Source organism: Acanthochromis polyacanthus, chromosome 6, assembly GCF_021347895.1.
Source record: "Acanthochromis polyacanthus isolate Apoly-LR-REF ecotype Palm Island chromosome 6, KAUST_Apoly_ChrSc, whole genome shotgun sequence".
NCBI classification, from domain to species: Eukaryota; Metazoa; Chordata; class Actinopteri; family Pomacentridae; genus Acanthochromis; species Acanthochromis polyacanthus.
Window position 1 is genome coordinate 10782908 of NC_067118.1, and position 17248 is coordinate 10800155.

A 17248-nucleotide genomic window follows, 5' to 3' on the forward strand; every position below is an offset into this window, starting at 1 on the left:
CTTTTGGATCGCCACTCGAATTCAAATCAGGTCTCTGTGGGTTTCAGCAATGACCAGCAGAACCACACATCCATACCAAGTAGGTCACCTAGGTTAAAGGAGTTTTCTCCACTGATACAGTCACTATTGCGACACCATACATTAATTTTGCCTTCCAAAGCCGACTGCTATGGATTACTTTAAATATAACTGCTGACTCAGACAGGATGCACCAGTCGCCTCACATCATCCGATCCACATGGACCCCATTCATTCATTCATTCATTCATTCATTCATTCATTCATTCATTCATTCAGTTTCGAAGCTGCAGACGAGTGGATGACACACAGAGCATGAGTCGTCTTTCTTTTCTGTGGAAAAACAGGAGTGCAGAGAGAGAATAGTGGTAATCAAGCAGAAATGGAGGCAGAGAGAAGGTAAATCAAGCACAGATTGACTGCAACACTGAGTGATTGCCTAGCTAAAGCTGCAAAACCTGAGTGCAAAAAGCATCACATCTTCATGAAATCCACACAGGTAACGCACACAAACAGGCAAATGAAACAAATACGCAACATGCCTCAGCGTCTAAAAATAAAAATAAAACATCACCCCTCCTCCTTCCTCCTTCCTTCTCTTCTTCCTCCAGATGAGAGCTGATACTCCCTCGTGTCCAGACCTTGCTCTGCTCTCTAATTTCTCCCGACTGCAAAAATAAAAAATAAAAACAGGAACAACCAGCACACAGCTCCTCTCTCAGCTGTGTGTCAACCTGCTCTACTGTAGCTTTGCATCCACCACCGTGACCCAGCTGCCATAAATAGTGCTGTTTTAGCTCCTCTGCAGCTACAGCAAAGCCAGTAAATCTCTGCACGTTTCAAGCGTTTTTTCCTCTCCCATCTCCCATCCCCTTTTCCTACCCACAATGCATTGCACAGATGTACTGTATCACCCCGCCCGCCATCCTCTAAAACTCCCTATTTTTTTTAATTTTTTTTTGCAAGGTATTATAGGATGGCGTGAATTTGAAGGGAAGATGTGGAGTGAAAGGAAAAAAAAAGCATGCATCAGTCACGTCTACTAACTAAGCAGTTCCTCCCACTGTGCTGTCCCAGCCTGCTTTGCTGTCTGGCATTTTCTAGCTTGACAGCATCACTGATCCCATGTTCTGTTAACTCAGCGGCTACATCCATCGCTACAGCCTGACATCCTCCTTTTCTTCCTCAACATATTCCTTGCTTCTCTCTTTTCCACCCAGTATGTTCTGCTTTTTCTTTTCCTGCTCTCTCTCCGTCCCCGATCAGGTTGAAAATTTAGGTCTCGTTCCTTGAATAGCTGAAGGGGGGATTTGAAAGTATAATTTTGCCGTGCAGGCTCCTCCTACATGGTGCTGCCATAATTACATCTGATGAAGATGGCGAGAGGGAGATGAAGAGAAGGAGATAGGGAGGAAAAGGGAAAGGGAAAGAAAGGGGGGAGAGAGCTGGTTTTAATGAGTCCCTGTCTACTCCTTTTGCTTTATAAGCCTCATCACAAGAGACACTTGGAGGAATGAGGGATGCAGCGAGGGATGGAGGGATGTGGGGAAAAGAGCAGCAAGGAAGATACAGAGCGAGCAAACAGTGGAGGAGAAAGGAGTCAGCAGTTTTTTAATCCGGGCAGCTCTTCGGCTCTCATCATGTCAAGCTTAATCAACGGCATGGCAGCACAGAAAACCAGCCTCAGTGTGGTCACAGTCAGTTTACCCAAATAGCACTGTAACAGGTGGAGGAGGAAGGAGAAGGAATCAAATGGCTGATTCTAGGCTTTTATGACCTAGTTAAGCTAGTTAGCCATATGTTGCTTTTTATGTGCTCGAAGCCATATTATGAGTGAAATAAGTGCCACTTTCAGCATTTCTAGTCTGAAAAACACAGTCCTAGTGACAAACTCAAGGACAAAATCCTTTCAACTTGCAGAGTTGGGATTTCTGCAACATTATTCTTCATAAGAATCCGTTTCAAGTTCAAATGTGTGGCTGACTGACTTCAATATTACAACCTGCCATTATATATTGCCATTTTACATTATTTTCTTTTAAATCATTGCTTAAAACACATTTTTACAGGCTTGCTTTTATGTGATGTTGTTTGTTTTTATTTTTATCTTTTTATTAATGGAATAGTCTAAATTTATTGTCTGCTTTTTTAAACTTTCAATCTCTTTTACCATTCGTTAATTTCTGTACTTACGTATTTTATCATTATTATTATTATTATTATTATTATTATTAACCATGCCTGACGTACGTCAGCGGGGTTACTGCATTCGCTTCGGTGTCTGGCTGGGTAAGTATGTATGTGGGTATGTATGTGTGTGTGTGTGTGTGTGTGTGTGTATGTATGTCCGGTCAGATATCTCTGCAAGTGCTAAAGTCAGGATAATCAAACTTGGCACTGAAGATCAGTCTAAGGTCCCCTGCTCGGTTGTGGAGTTAGAGGTCAGCAGATCAAGTAGGAAGGGATATACGTAGGATGATCAAAATTGAAAGCTACATGTGTGATGGTAGGGGCTGCACAGTGGCAGCAAGTAGATGGCGTGGTTCTGCCATCTACTGAGGGCTTGTCTAGTTATTATTACCTCCGCCAAGGAGGTTATGTGACACCCGACATTTGTGTGTCTGTCTGTCTGTCTGTCTGTCTGTCTGTCTGTTAGCAAGATAACTCAAAAACGCCTGGGCAGATTCACATGAAATTTTGAGGGGATGTAGACTATGGTAAGAGGAAGAGCTGATTTAATTTTGGTGGCAATCCGAAAAGGATCCTGGATCACTTTGAATTTTTTAGTATGTTTTAGTATGTGGTCCAAAATATGACAAAAACATCATAGGTTAGCATGTCGTCCAACAAATTGGAACACGGTGTCCAGAGAGCTCAACTGGTTAAGAAGGTGATTCGTAAACAGAACTGTGTCAGAGACGCAGGTTTGATTTCAGCTCATGATCCTTTACTGCATGGGTTTCCTGTTTTCCTCTCTATCCTTGGTGGAGGTCTGCACTCTCTGAGTGCTTTTCTAGTCATTATTATTATTATCTTTTTGCCATTACAGTTTGCCATTATGAAACCAGTCCACCTATGTATTCTGTGGCAGAAAACAGTTAACAAAACGCAAGTTAAACTAAAAATTCTAAACATAAATAAAAACTTTTTTGTCATTAGGGAGAGCAAACCCTTTTATGCATCTGCAAGCAACCTCTTGTTTGCATCCAGTGCAGGTTTCTCTACTAGATGTGTTTGCAGTATTTATTACGGTGTCTCTTGTTTTTGAACTGAAGTAAGAACTTAAAAAATAGGTGACACACATCATGGCTCATATTATATATGGCAACACATTTACACTACCTAGTTAACTGGAGAGACTTTCAAGTTGGCTGCAGCCATATGAAGTGGAAGAATGGAGGGCTTAAATGTGGATTTTATATTTTAATTGTTCATTTACAGTTTGCTTAATTGTTTTCTAAGCCATGAGAAGTTTATTTTTTTAGGAAGGAACTCAGAATAATGGCTAATGTATTACATAAATGTATATTTTAGGTCAGTGAACGTTACATAATGAGCCCTATTTTAGTCATGCAAGGGCAACAACAAGTGCAAACAACAACAGGTTTCACAGAATGTGTGGGCGTCTCCACAGCCTCACCTGCTATTCCGGTTCATATAGGGACATTCATGCAAACTGGAGGAATTTAAATGTGATGGTGATTAAGAAGCACACTGTAAGCCAATCACATCACTGGTCCCATCACTCTGAAACAGCTGCAGCAGTCACGGAAAAGCACAACGAAAGTAGTTCAACAAATGGGAAAACAATTAATTTAGTTGTGCGGTGCATAAAACAGATGAAATCTGCATCCAGAGACAGATGGTGTGGATATTTTTATGGGCAATTAGTGTAATGATGATTAATATCAAGAAAAAAGTTAATATAATTTCACATGGTAGCAAAGTGCAACACAAAATGACAAAATACAATCCGGTGGTATTACATGAGCACAAAGACAGACCAACAGCAGGAAGCAAAACTTTGATTTAGAGTTTTTTTCCAGCCATTTCTCACTTAACCTTTAACTGAAGAAGTCCAATTGAGGTGAAAAATACCTTTTTCAGCAGAACACTGCAGGAGACGGCAGGTAGCAACGGAAAACGCAACAACTGACAGGTATTGCAATAACTAACGAAGAATAGTCCAGGTGAGATGTAGAACAATTATTACTTTTTGATGAAAGCACAACATTTTGATACAGTTTGGGGTCTTAAATATCACAAAAAGGGCTAGTGTTGGCCATGGTGTCCAACATACTGTCCATATTAACCAAATTATATAATTTAGCACCAGATCTCCTGAAAACAGAAAAAAAAAACTAGAAAAGCACTCAGAGAGTGCAGACCTCCGCCAAGGATAGAGAGGAAAACAGGAAACCCATGCAGTAAAGGATCATGAGCTGGAATCAAACCTGCGTCTCTGACACAGTTCTTTTTACGAATCACCTTCTTAAGCAGTTGAGCTCTCTGGACACCTTGCTCCAATTTGTTGGACGACATGCTAACCTATGATGTTTTTGTCATATTTTGGACCACATACTAAAACATACTAAAAAATTCAAAGTGATCCAGGATCCTTTCCGGATTGCCACCAAAATGAAATCAGCTCTTCCTCTTACCATAGTCTACATCCCCTCAAAATTTCATGTGAATCTGCCCAGGCGTTTTTGAGTTATCTTGCTAACAGACAGACAGACAGACAGACAGACAGACAGACACACAAACGCTGGGTGTCACATAACCTCCTTGGCGGAGGTAACTAGATCCATGTACATGTTTTGATTGTTTTGACTGTATTTTTTTAAAACAATTTCTGCTCAGCTATCTCTCATTTGCCTTTTATAGCATGCATTTTGGATAGTTAAAAGATGTATGTAAAATTTTAGAGTGATATATCAATTACCTTCAGAAATATGTATTTTTTAAAAAACTGCCCACTGACCCACTTTCAGCTGTTTTACTTACACTTTGAAATTTCAGGCTATTTTTGAATGGCATCTCAACAACTATTAAAACAAAATTATTTATTATTTCTCATCACTTCATTGATTCTTAATTTGTGATATTATTGGTGGTATTTTTCTAGTGGGAAATTTCCATGCCTTGACATATGTACCATATGATGTACACTGTTGTTCAAAAGTGTGGGGTCACATCACTTAGAAATGTCCTTTTTCTAAATAAAATCATTTATGCTGTATATATATATATATATATATACATGTGTGTGTGTGTGTGTGTGTGTGTTGTCAAACGATTAAAATTTGTAATCGCGTTAATCACAGGGTTGCTGTGGATTAATTTCGATTATCACGATAAAATATAATCTCAATTAATCGCATTTCATTTTGCACACGTGAACAGACTCAAGAAAGAAGAGAACATACTTCAAACTTCACACTTATGGTGTTTAATAAACACCTTTAAAGGTTCATGTTAGAATCCCAGACTAACACATACTCGAGTTAATGTGGGGCTTTCAGCTGGAAGTGCTTCGGTGAAAGATGGAAATTAGCTTAGAGCTAACTCTGGTGCAATACATCAAATGGACACATTTATGTTTAATATTGTTCATGGTCCCTTTGTAAATAAACTGACAACAATAATAATAATAAAAAGAAAACCTCTTCCTGCAGAGTGTGCATATTACTGTGTGTTGGTCAATTGTTCCGTCTTGGGGTCTTTTTGTATTCAAATGTCCCACTGAGAGGGCCAACGTGCGATTTAGTAGGGCCCAACCGACATGGATTTTGTTTGGAGGCCAATGTCGATTCCAATATTCAGCAGAAAAAAATTTTGAGAACTGATTAACCAACTGATGAACTTTGAAAGTATATAATGAATAAAATAACTTCTTTTTAGTCCCTTAACGCTTACAAAGACAAAGATATTAATTATAGGCAGAGCATTTTACTGTTTATACCAGTTTGTCCTTTAGTATTTGTTGAACTTTACAACAGCGAGGAATTTTCAAGTAAGCCAACAAAGACATGCAACAAAGCATCAAACTTCAGGGAAATTATATATATACAGTAAATGGTCTGTATTTATATAGCGCTTTATTATGCATAAAAGATACCCAAAGCGCTTTACATTATACGTCACATTCACCCATTCACACATACGACAGAAGCTGCCATGCAAGGCGCTAACCATGACCCATCAGGAGCAATTAGGGTTTGGTGTCTTGCTCAGGGACACCTCGACATGAGCTCTCCAGGCCAAGGATCGAAGATGGCCACCCTACCCACTGAGCCATCCCGCCCCATATATATCATTTAAATCATGTATATACAGTGGGTACGGAAAGTATTCAGCCCCCTCGAATTTTTTCACTCTGTCATTGCAGCCATTTGCCAAAATCAAAAAAGTTCATTTTATTTCTCATTAATGTACACTCAGCACCCCATCTTGACAGAGAAATGTAGAAACAAACACAGAAATGTAGAATTTTTTTCCAATTTTATTAAAAAAGAAAAACTGAAATATCACTTGGTCAGAAGTATTCAGGCCCTTTGCAGCGACATTCATATTTAACTCACATGCTGTCCATTTCTTCTGATCCTCCTCGAGATGGTTCTGCTTTTTTATTGGAGTGCAGCTGTGTTTAATTAAACTGATTGGAATTGATTAGGAAAGGCACACACCTGTCTATATAAGACCTTACAGCTCACAGTGCATGTCAGAGCAAATGAGAATCATGAGGTGGAAGGAACTGCCCAAGGAGCTCAGAGACAGAATTGTGGCAAGGCACAGATCTGGTCAAGGTTACAAAAGAATTTCTGTAGCACTCAAGGTTCCTGAGAGCCCAGTGGCCTCCATAATCCTCAAATGGAAGAAGTTTGAGACGACCACAACTCTTCCTAGATCTGGCCGTCCAGCCAAACTGAGCAATGGTGGGAGAAGAGCCTTGGTGAGAGAAGTAAAGAAGAACCCAAAGATCACTGTGGCTGAGCTCCAGAGATGCAGTCAGGAGATAGGAGAAAGTTCCACAAAGTCAACTATCACTGCAGCCCTCCACCAGTCGGGGCTTTATGGCAGAGTGACCCGACGGAAGCCTCTCCTCAGTGCAAGACACATGAAAGCCCACATAGTTTCCCAAAAAACACATGAAGGACTCCCAGACTATGAGAAATAAGATTCTCTGGTCTGATGAGACCTTTCTGGTGTTAGGTTTCTGGGAACTTTCTGGTGTTAATTCTAAGCCATATGTGTGGAGAAAACCAGGCACTGCTCATCACCTGCCCAATACAATCCCTACAGTGAAACATGGTGGTGGGAGCATCATGTTGTGGGGGTGTTTTTCAGCTGCAGGGACAGGACGACTGGTTGCAATTGAAGGAAGGATGAATGAGGCCAAGTACAGAGATATCCTGGAGGAAAACCTCTTCCAGAGTGCTCAGGACCTCAGACTGGGCCGAAGGTTCACCTTTCAACAGGACAATGACCCTAAGCACACAGCTAAAATAACAAAGGAGTGGCTTCAGAACAACTCTGTGACCGTTCTTGACTGGCCCAGCCAGAGCCCTGACCTAAACCCAATTGAGCATCTCTGGAGAGACCTCAAAATGGCTGTCCACCAACGTTCACCATCCAACCTGACAGAACTGGAGAGGATCTGCAAGGAAGAATGGCAGAGGATCCCCAAATCCAGGTGTGAAAAACTTGTTGTGTCATTCCCAAGAAGACTCATGGCTGTACTAGCTGAAAAGGGTGCTTCTACTCAATACATGACCATGTGATATTTCAGTTTTTCTTTTTTAATAAATTTGCAAACATTTCTGCATTTCTGTTTTTTTCTGTCAAGATGGGGTGCTGAGTGTACATTAATGAGAAATAAAATGAACTTTTTTGATTTTGGCAAATGGCTGCAATGACACAGAGAGTGAAAAATCTCAAGGGGTCTGAACACTTTCCGTACCCACTGTATATATGTGTGTATATATATATATATATATGTGTGTGTATATATATATATATATATATATATATATATATATATATATACACATATATAATACATGGCCCATGTACCATCACATACCACACTAGACTACATATCAATCACAGCAAAAGGATTTTCTATACTAAACTATTAAAAATTGCAAAAGTATTAGTTGTTCTTGAATGGACAGAATTGCACATTCAAGGTTTATATGTGTTTTACATTTTGTTGTTCTTTTTTATATCCTGTAGGTGCTTCTTTTCTACAACCAGCTAACAGAAAAAAAACTTTAAATTTTTTTTCAAGAAAAGCATTTTCACTCCATCAACCATCACTCCTGTGTTCTAATGCTACATTGTGCTAGCTAATCGTGCTGAAAGGTTAACTGATGATTAAAAAACCCTTGTGCAATTATGTTAACACATGAATAAAAGTGTGAGTTTCCACGGAAAACATGAAAGTGTCCAGGTGACCCCAAATTGTTGAACGGTAGTGTATACATATTTGTTGCTTATTTGTTGATTTTCTCCTGGTATTTCTTAAATGTTTGCACTATCCTCTTTGCAATGCAATGAGATTAATAAAGGTTTATTGCATTGTATTGTGTAAAATTTGTCTAAAATGCCAATTTTGTTGTGTTTTTCCAACTGAAAACCTCTCTGTGCTGTTGACAAACATGTGAGAAACTATGCATGAAATAGAAAATAAATTCATTTTAAGCATATTTTCAGCACATGAAGAAATCATAACTTAAAATGAAAGGTTTCTTTTTAAAGTGGCTCATATTAGCGTCAGAAATATGAATAACGAGCATGATGGGACCACCTATGGATACGCTCGGGTTGTTTCAAGGTAAGGACACATAAGGTCACAAACACACACTTGAAATGATGCCACACAGGCACAGGATACTGCTTTGTCAACACACACATATACACACAATCTGGTCTGCCATTCTCGTTGGGACTTACCATTGACTACCATTCATATCTAACTCCTAACCCTTACCCTTACCCTAACCTTAACCCAGACCAAAACGATGCCTAACCCTAAAGAAACGTTTTTGCACTTTTACTTTTTCCAGTAACAACAACATGGCCAAGAAAACACTGTTTAAACTTGTGGGGACCGAAATGAGGTCCCCACAAGTGATATTGTTTTCGGTTTTCCTACAGTTGTGGGGACATTTGGTCCCCACAAGTATAGCCAGCACCTGAGCACACACACGGCCATCATTGCAGCCTCTCATCTCCAGAAGCTCGGCACTTCTCAAACCCGCAGGACTTTTAATTTCCTCGATCACATTTGTGGTTCCTTTTTCTTTCTTGCTGTCGCTCTTATTTCTCTGCAGCGCACTCACACGGAGGTCTGAGTTCCTCTTGTAACAATCATTAACCTGGAGGTCAGGTCTATCTATTCAAGAGGCTGAACTCTGTCAGTATTGTGTCTCACTGCACACACACACACACACACACCCACTCAGTCAGTGGACACAACTGGACTCATTTCAGCAGAGCTCGAGGTGTTAAACAGCATTTGATGACGAGAAAAATTCAAAGACATATTGCAGCAGGTGATAAATGACAACAATCACATTACATTGAAACAGGCGTTTGGATGCATTTTCAGGAGAGCAATGAATAAAAAGGGCACTTGATTTAAGGAAAACACTACTGCAATTGCATCCTTTAATGCTGAAATCATAGTAGGTGGTCGTGCTAAGTAAAATCACTTAGAAATGCATGCAGAAAGCCAAAAGAATTAACAGTATTGGTGGTGAATTTGTTGCTTGTTTACTGTATTTTGCATTTGCACATGTGTAAGGTTCTGCGATTGTCGGTGCACCGCTGCAAATGCTATATTCTGCACTTTGTAGAGCAGGGTTGTCAAATTCAGATTAATTCAGGGGTCACATACAGCCCAATTTGATGTCAATTGATCAGTAAAATCAGAGCATCATAACCAATAAGTCACTATAACCACAATTTTTTTTATTTGTTCTTGTGCCAAAAAAGCACATTCTGAAATTGTTCATATTTAAAGAACTATCGTTTTACAAAACATTAGAAATGACCTGGAATCTCTTCAGAAAAATAAGTGCAATTTCAATAACACAACACCTCATATTATCATCCACACTGTACAATTTACAGATCACAGAGTATCTACAATAGGAATAAAACATTTAGTCACAGATATCTGGAACTGAGCAATATAGTATTTTAATTCACGATCAAAACAATTTTTAAGATCTAGAGATGATTTTAAATTTCCAGTTTTACTAATTTACAATTTGCAGTTAATGTCTTCTGTGTAACTTCTACACAGGTCATCCCCAGGGCCAAATTGGACCCTCTGGCGGGCCGGTTTTGGCCCACAAGTCGTATGTTTGACATCCTTATTCTAGAGGGTCTGTCTACTTTTTTTAACAACTTTGTCAAGAAAAAGTGAACAGAACTCTTGAAGGGCAGCAGATTTTTTGTTAAATGTAAAACTGAATTAGAAGTGGGTGGTTTATTTACTATGAAATGGCATCAATTTGTCTAAAATCAGGGTTTTTGCCATAACTCAACATTACATACACTATGAGAGAGGATTTTCTCACCCACATATCAAATTCTAATCTATAAATACTGAATCTTTTGTATTTGAAACTACAATTGCGTGACATTTTCCTCCCAAACAAAATTTCACCTTTGCGATGAAGAAGTTGTTTTTTTGTGGAGCTTTGTGGCGACAGCGCTAACACGACATTATGAGGATAAACCACGCCGCTTAGTCTGTCCTGGAGGCAGCAGCAGCAGAAAAACAACAAAAAGCAAATTTGAAAGATTAAATAACCTGCTAATTGCTTGATTCACTGCACTGTTAAATCGACTGGCTTTACAGATTAGCAGAGCGGAGAGTCGCACAGTTAAACGGATGTAATTGTATGCCGACTGCAGTAACCGTCCGAACAGTTGGAACATGATGCAAGCAAGCTCTAGAGTTCGTTGCAACTTTAATTTGTTATTAAGGAGCTCGGAGACACATGAAGAGGAGAGTGGGAATAGGTGGGAGGATGGAGATCCAATCCAAGAGCTAAAACAGCAGCAAGGAGGAAATCTCGGCTGTCACAACTTCCCCGCCTCCCTCATTATCTCACCTCTCTGTTGGTTTTCTGCTAATATTCTACAATTCAAAAACAGCTCATGAGAAGTTGACTGACTTTTACTTAACGTATCAGAGTGTTTTCATGTTCAGTACCTAAATTACAGTGCTCTATATGTGGAACCCAACATAATAACATAAATAATGTGAAACAAAAGAAGAAATATGGCCGCTGTGGCTGTGCAAGTGGATAAAACCTTCATCTTCACATTATCTTAAGTAAACCCTTTCAGTCCCAAACAAACATACACTAACCTTTGCTAAGAAGTAACCGTTTAGCCATCAAAAGAGAGAGAATAAAATAAACTTAAGGCCTTGACCAGGGGAGCAGCTTCTTCCTGTGGCTTTTTGGGGCGATATCAACACATTTTGTACTTTCAAAAATATTGTGCAATATAATTTTTTTCTATGTATTCCAGAATCTGTGGAATATTGACAAATTCTGTGCAATATTAGCACTTCTTTATGAGTATTTCTTCTCATAAAGTAATCTGTACAATACAAATGACATTTGCAATATTGTTATTTTCACATCCAGATCAATTTGGACAATCTGAACTACTACTTACGTGTATTTTTGGTTTATCTTTTGCTTTTTTGGAAGATGGAGATCCAATCAAAGAGCTAAAGCAGCAGAGAGAAGGAAACTTAGGAGGTCGTAACTTCCCCTGCCTCCCTCATTACAACATGTTTCTGCTAATATTTTACAATTCAAAAACAGTTCATGAGAAATTGACTGACCTTGAATTGAACATATGAGTGTGTTTTTCTGTTCCGTGGTCTAAATGACACAGAATACAGTACTCTATATATGGAAACCAACATAATAACATATAAATAGTGTGGAATAAAAGAAGAAAAATGGCCGCTGTGGCTGTGCAGGTGGATAATAACTTCATCTTCACATATTATCTCATGTAAACCCCAAACAAACACACACTAACCTTTGCAAAGAAGCCACCATTTAGGCATCAGGAGAGAGAAAATAAAAGAAGCTTAAGGACTTGATGAGCGAAGAAACTACTTCCTGTGGCTGCCGCATGTAAAGTGGATATAAACCCAGTTGTATGCAGTAACACACACACACATGTACACAGCAACCAGCTGTCATCATAAAATATTCATACGACAGACCTCCAAACACTACGAGCACAGAACAGGTGTCTCACAGAGAAAGCCTGAAGTAAGATCCAGAACGTCGTCTGCAACAGACATTTCGAGTTTTGCATTTTACTCAAACAGCTACAAACTATATCCCCGATAAAAGTTGTTTGATGCAGCGCTGGTGTTAGCCTCACCATCCTGCAACACACTCACATATAACCTGGAGTCTTTCCAGTGCAACCAGTCACAGTTGCTTTACTGCTGGCAGCTGTTGGAGCGTTTAGATGACAAGTGCCTTCTTCAAGGGCAGCTCAGCGGATTTAATGGAGCCTCATGTGCAGAAGCTCGACCACCTTGCAATCCTCCTACAGTTATAGGACTTCTTCCTTCTTTGAAAGTTTTGAAGTCGCATTTTTACTGCTACAAAGGTATATTTTCAAAAGCTTATTGCATCTTTAGCATCACTGAATCACATGCGTCGTTTTCTACAATAAGACAATCATGCATTTTTTTTTTTTTTAGAGATTTATCCTGGGTCTTCTGGAAATCTGCTGGGTCAAAAACATACATACAGAAATGCTAATATTTGGTACACTTATATTAGAATGATTATACTTATGTTGATTTGAGGTTATCATTGAGTGACTATGAAGAAATGAGGACTACCATCAGCATTCTAAGTTGTGACCTGCATGTTCTCTGAAGTAACAACGTAAAGAACAAAGCTGACTTGTTCCTATAGTGAGCTGACTCGCTCTTATGATAAGATCATGCAAGTAACACATGTTCTGTCTTTGTACTGCTCTGATATCTTATGACTGACGTATGATGACTCCTCTGTATCGTATGACTGTGTGAGAAGGAAATAAAGAGACAAGGGGAGAGGCAGGCTCTCCAGAGCTTGTGAGTCTGTAGCGATGCATACTGCAGAGCTGTGGTCTCTATCTCTCTCCTTGTGCGCAAGTAAAAGACCGGAGCTCGTGAGTGCTGTCCTTTCTTCCTGTGCTGTTTGTGTATTCTTCAGGTTTGAACCTAACAATTACAGTTCACAATTTCTTGATAGGTTTAAGTCAGAACTTTGGGGAGACCAGTCTAAAACTTTAATTCGAGCCTGATTTAACCATTTCTTTACCACTTTTGATGTGTATTTGAAATCATTTTCTTGCTGAAACATCCAAATGTGTTCAAGATCAACCTTGACCTTAGGTTTTCCTGAAGAATGTGGAGGTAATGCTCCTTTAATATTACATTTACTTTGTGTAAGGTTCCAATTCCACAGAGCATGATACTTCCACCACCATGCTTGATGGTAGGTTTGCTGTTCTTGGGCTTAAAGTCCTTAACTTGTCTCCTCCAAACATATTTCTGCTCAGTTTTTGTTTCATCTGAACACAGAATTTTCCTCCAGAAGGTCTTTTCTTTGTCCATGTGATCAGCAGCAAACTTCAGTGGAGCTTTAAAGTTCTGCTTCCTGAGAAAGAACTTCTTTCTTCATGGTCCCTCTCAGCTCATGTTGATGTAAAGCACTGTGGACACTGACACCTGTGTTCCAGAAGCTTTTAAATAGTTGCAGACCAACATTTTGGTTCTTGGATGACTTTTGACCATCCTGACCAATTGAGTATCAGCAGCAGGTGATCGTTTGTGTTTTCTTACTGATCATGGCAGCAACACAATTGTATCATCAACTTTGTATGAAATGAAATACAATGTGAAATATACATGTGTAGAAGCAAGAAAGATTCTGCTGCAGTGGAGCATCTTCTGATTTGTCATGCCTGCCTGAAGGACGGCAGAATATTTAGTTGGAGGAGGACTGAACATGAAGATAGATTAGTGGTGGGTGATTTGTACTGTGAGACAGCATAAATTTGTTCACCATTAGGGTTTTTTTCCTTAATTTAACATTACATACACCGTGGGAGACTTACACCCTCCACTTCTGGCGCTGCATAGCAGCAGGCTCTCTCTCCCTCTTTTCCTCTCTCCCTGTTGGTGGGTGTGAACATGGTGTGTGGCGGCACTAGGCAGGTGCTGTCTATTGATAATCCAGGACTGATTACTGCCAGGTGGGGATGATCTGCAGCAACTACTCTTCTTCTACATAAAAGCCAGATGCAGTCACCACTCTTCGTTGGACCGTTAAACAGTCAAGTTTAGTGTTGACTCTTCTTACAGCTGGCTCCTGGGAAAACCATTGCTCTAGTCGTGTTTTTGTGTCACTGTTCTGGATCCCTGCATTGTCTGCAAAAGTCTGCCCCTGGAAATTCCTCGCCTGCCCCGTTCATCGTCTGGACCACCGGAAAGACCCACACCAAGCTTCCTCCAGCCACAGCATCTGTCTCGTCTCCTCCATCACGCCAGCCACATTCCACCTCGGCCCACCTCGCCTTCCCTCATTACTACCAGAACTCTCCACCAGTTAAGTTCCCCATTCTGTCGCCTAGTGTTGATGTTAGTGTCGTGAACTTTCTGTGTCATTCTGTTTCGCCGTATCGGTGTACTGATTCTATTGTATTGTTGTTAGCATCACCTTCTGCTGCCGCAGTCAGCACGCGTTTAGTTTCGGTTTCATATCGGAGTCAGTGTTTCCTCCAGGATTTTTTCAGCAGCAGCGGCATGCTCTCCAGGAGTAGCCTATCCGCGGTAGACCCATGTTCTGAAGGCACAAGGGTCTAGGGCCGCTCGACAGGGAGGGAGGCGGGCTTAAAGGTTGTCTTTCAAATCACTCTGCAGCAATTGGGTAGGTATACACCAATCAGCGCAACGAATAGGCTGACAGAGTTCCTAGAGCCCCAGCGGATTGTGGCTAAGTCCCATTAGCTTCCCAACCAGCGGAGCCAGCTGGTATATTAAGGATTTGCCATATCCCGTCGGCATAAGTCCAAATACGTCTTTCTTCTCAATGAAACATTTCAGTGCCGTCCTTTGTTTATCTTTCAAGTTGAATTTTAGCTTCAAATCCTTAAGGGCCATGGCCAAAGCCGAGTCGAAAGATAACTGTTTATTGTGCGCCGGTTGTTTCTGTCAGAATCGTCGCGCCTCTGTCGCCACTTAGTTACGCCCGCCTTCTGATTCTACACTTCATGGTGATTCGTCCAGCCAGTTTTAGGAGAATCCAGCCTCGAGCCTTATGGAGGGTAACTCGACCCACCCTGGCAGAGAATTAAATTCGTTGTCGTGGGTTGTCTAGCGCGGCTAGGCTACTCCAGGAGCAGTGGCGATGTAAACAAATGACACTTGACTGCAGATTTTACTTCTACAACCTATTTATTGAATAGTCAATCACTTTTTAAAGGCTGAATTTAAAAGAAAATATGTGAACAAGCTCATCTAAAAATGCATTCAGCAGTTACATCATGGAGTGCAGATATTAGCTTAATGCTATCACGTAGTTTACTCACGTTAGCAACACTGAGTTGGCACCAGGCCCAATTAGCTGGAGCTACCGATATGTAATGTAACGTTAGCTGGCCATTAATATTTTTTGTGAATTTCTGTTGGACTTGTAAAATCTATTATGAGTTATCTAAAGGTCATCATTTTTCTCCGGTAAGTCACTGACCTATTGACACTCCTCTGACTCTCTAACCTGCTGCCTGGTGATGTGATGTCACTTTCAAGGCCGTGCTCTCACGATATTACCGTCATTTTAACCCAACGTATCAAAGAGTAGGCAGTGAATAAGAGCGTCATCTGTAGTTTATCTTAGTACTGGTACAGTGCAGAACTCTGCTGTCAAGTTGGAGACATGCGGCAGTGGTGTATTTGCGACAACTGCAAAAAAAAGAAATTTGAAGGAGCGGCAGCTAGGATTCAGCAGCGGCGGGCCACTGCTCCTAAATGAATGTAGAGGAAACACTGAGAGTAGTGCCCACCGTTCTGGCATGTAGATTCCTGTTTTTTTTCCTCTGTTAGCTCTCCTGTCCTGGTCGTACTAGGTAGAGGTTAGCCCTGTCTGGATAGTTTTGTGATTCAGTTGGTTATAGTATTCTGCAACCACTCCTAGCAGCTCTTCTGTTCCTGTTTGGCTGTGCTTCATGGTATTAGCATTCTGAATTTATTCTTGGGTTCACTGTGAATTAAAATAAAACTCATTACCTGCTCTCTAGCTGTCCTGTTCTTACTGTCCTGCATGTGAGTCTCTGTACCGGCATAACTAGGGTGACAAAGTGTCCCGCTTTGTGCAGAACTGCACAGCATTTTCATCCCTTTTTTCACGTCCCACCGATTGAGACGCTGTCTGCATTTTGATTGGTAGCTATAATTTTCAAAAGTTAAAACTCTAAAGGACAGATGCTGGGAGTTTTTTTTATGTGGCTTTTTCTATGTTAGTCAAACAGCGCAGATGTGCGGTCACGACCATATTAACCAGTCAGTGTCTTGCTGCCGCACCTTGTTGTCAATTGCCATAAATTATGCCAGTCGCGACTGGTCGTGACACACCACAAAGCAGACACAAACACTAAACTATGGATTTTGGCGGAGATAATGGAAAGTACTGCAAAGAAGAGGTGATGCAGATTCAACAAAGACTGGGAAGCTACATATCACTGGGTGAAGTCAGTGCAAGGTGATTCTCAGAGAGTTTTCTGTGAAGTTTGCCAGAGTTCGTTTTCCATTTCACACGGTGGGTAATATGACGTGAAGCGACACAGTACATGCAAGACCCACAAGAAACGTGCAGCCCAAAAGGAGATGTGCCGATCAATGGACGTATTTTTTTCTGAAACCCAAAGATGACTGCCAGACAGACAAGGTAATGGCAGCTGAAATAACCAGCGTTTATCACACTGTGCAGCACTCTCAGTCATATCGCTCAGCAGACTGTGGAAGTAAACTAGCGCCTGTTACCTCGTCTATGGTTCTACCAGAGTCTGTGGTTTAGTATGGTGTTTGGAAAGCACAGTTATACCATGGGTTCTCATCTTTTGCTGGTGAAAATGGTTTTTTAAATGTTATATGAATAAAAAAGTAATTTATTCTCCA

General features: G+C 40.5%; 1 protein-coding gene across 1 annotated transcript in view; it reads right to left on the reverse strand.

The window, feature by feature from the left end:
• Window positions 1-17248, reverse strand: part of bsna (bassoon presynaptic cytomatrix protein a) — a 242960-nt gene that overhangs the window by 133142 nt on the left and 92570 nt on the right.